This window comes from Ursus americanus, unplaced genomic scaffold (assembly GCF_024610735.1).
Source record: "Ursus americanus isolate L20-20 unplaced genomic scaffold, mUrsAme1.1.p SCAF_167, whole genome shotgun sequence".
Classification (NCBI taxonomy): Eukaryota; Metazoa; Chordata; class Mammalia; order Carnivora; family Ursidae; genus Ursus; species Ursus americanus.
In genome coordinates, this window is record NW_028273749.1 from 62,501 (window position 1) to 65,000 (window position 2,500).

A 2,500-nucleotide genomic window follows, 5' to 3' on the forward strand; every position below is an offset into this window, starting at 1 on the left:
GACCTTCCCCCTTTGCCACCAGAAAGCTTTTCCACTCCTCCGCCTGGCCTGCGTTTGCTTCGAGTCTCTGCCAGACCCAGGTGGTGATAACCGCCCACAGACTCTGTTGACCTCAACAGGTGATTCCTGTTCTCATGTGGGTGATCTTTGTTTATCTCCACAGAGGTGATTAGTTTGGGGAACAAATAAAACCACTCAGAACAAGAACCCGACCTCCCCCTTCCCACACCTTTTGATGCAGATCTTCGTGGACGCACGGACCGGATGGATGGATGGATGGATGGATGGATGGAGGGAGGGAGGGAGGGACCGAACGAACGAACGAACGAACGAACGAACGAACGAACATCGGTCCACCACCGGCCCGTTCACCTACCTACCTACCTACCCACCCACCCACCCACCCACCCACCTACCTACCTACCTACCAACCTACCAACCTGCATCTGCTACATTTTTTTCCTCACACATTTTCAAAGTGGAGATACAATTCGCACGCCATGATTCACATCCTCTTGAAAGTGTACGGTTCGGTGGCCTTTTTTATTTTTTTTAAAGGTTACTCACAAAGCTGCACGACCCGCACCGCCATTTCCAGAACATTTCCGTCACCTCAAAAAGAGACACCCCCCACCCCTCCCCCTTCCCGTCCGCGCCTCCCCCCCCCCACCCTCAACCTCACCCTGACCCTCACCCCGGCTCTCTTCACCATTCTCCCCCAACAGCCTCTGATCTGTTTGCTCCCTCCCTCTAGGATTGGGCTATTCCGTCTGGCTCTTTCCTACCCATGGGATCCCTAAGGCATTATGTCACCCTGGCTGTCTGGTTCCTTTCACTTAGCGTCATGTTTTGGGGGGGCTCACCCATGTGTTTGCATGGATCCGCGCTTTGCTCCTTTGTACGGCGTCTTCGTTTTCCACGATGAGCCATGAAGATGAGTGGAACGACTGAATGATTTTCCCCTGACCCTTTCTCTTAAAACTGGAAGCGGTGGAAAAATAGTATCCTCTCCGGGGACAGAAGTCCTAGCACCATCAGCAGATGCTGTGAGAAAGTGTTTTGCACGCTCTCACGTTGCCGCCTTCTTCCTTGGAAAAGGATTCACGGGCTATCCTGTACCCCTCGAGGCCATACAGATCTCATGCTCCTCAGTGGCTGTGGTCGTGTGTGTTGGATCGCGTGGCGCCCCCCCCCCCCCCCCCCACGGAGAGCTACCGCCGCTTCATCTTCCTAGGCTCGTCCAGGAGTGAAATGAACAGCAGAGCGCTTTTCCCGACAGGCGGGCCCAAGCCGTTGACTGGGAAGGTTTCAAAGCCGTTCCCAGATGCTGCACATCTGGCCGGAAAGGAGGCAGGCTGTGAGGTTTGGGGTAGGGTGCTGCCTCTGTCCTTCCGCCATCCGTCGCCGTCACTGTGGAAAGCTATTTGTCGTGGAGGTGTGGCTTGCCATAGACATCCTGCCAGGGGCCGTGGGGCTTTTCGAGCTTTTCATTATTATCATTTTTGGTGGTGGTGGTGGTGGTGGTGGTGGTGGTGGTGGTGGTGGTGGTGGTGGTGCTGCTGCTGCTGCTGCTGCTGCTGCTGCTGCTGCTGCTGCTGCTGCTGCTGCTGCTGCTGGTTCACGTAAACTCTACACCCAACGTGGGGCTCGAACTCAGGACTCTGAGATCAAGAGTCAGCGCGCTCTACAGAGAGCCAGCCAGGTGCCCCTGAGCTTTTCGTAACCTACGGAGAGCACAGGTTTCGTGCCCCACCCCACCACCCCCCCATCCCCACCCCCGCCCCCCCACCCCCGCCTTACGTACCTGTGCACGGACTCGGTTTGGCCATAGCCTCGCCTCGGGTGCCCTTCAATGTTTCCAAACGTCGGCACTGCCCACCCTTTCCCCCCCAACCCCCCCCCCCCCCGCCCCTTCCCAGAAGAACTCACCTAGCTCGAGAGTTTCCGGGTTGCCTGGACACCTGAAATTGTGGGGAGAGTGGCGTTCCTGGAGAGGGGGCATGGAACACGGAAGCTCTGCCCCCAAGAGGACTGAAGGACGGAACCGGACTAGATCGGTTTCAAAGTCTTCCTTAGCATCCGTGCCGAATACATTCCGATGGCAGGGGCCTTCCCAACAGCTTTTGGTGTGCCCGACGCACGGAAGACCGTATCCTGCCGATCTTGTGACATGTCTGCAGAGAAAGAGTGTCGGCCTCTCGGAAAATAGAAGCCGTGAATGCAGACTGCAAGGTGGAAGAATTGGATTCCATGAAATAAGGGACCCTTTAGGGAAGACCGTGCCCATCTATCGGGGTTTTGTGGGTTTGCGTTTTGTCATCACTGATGTGAAAGCATCTTCTTAGCCATCGGGAGGGAAACCTCCACGAATTCGTACATTCACGTCACACGGGGTTTGTGGGATTCGGTGGATCTGAGATCCACCCGGAGAATTCTGGCTCCTTGCCACGGAGCTGGCTGCTCTGTGCCTTTAAAAAGGAATCCTGCCTTGAATTTGAAT

At 55.9% G+C, this 2,500-nt stretch overlaps 1 long non-coding RNA gene across 1 annotated transcript in view; it reads left to right on the plus strand.

Moving 5' to 3' along the window:
* The window catches only part of LOC148106670 (uncharacterized), a 1,546-nt gene extending 1,339 nt beyond the window's left edge, over positions 1–207 (plus strand). Inside the window, exon 2 of the long non-coding RNA XR_015723638.1 lies at positions 1–207. This exon is cut by the window's left edge and continues 237 nt beyond it. This is a non-coding gene — a long non-coding RNA (uncharacterized LOC148106670).
* Positions 208–2,500: the final 2,293 nt, after the last annotated feature.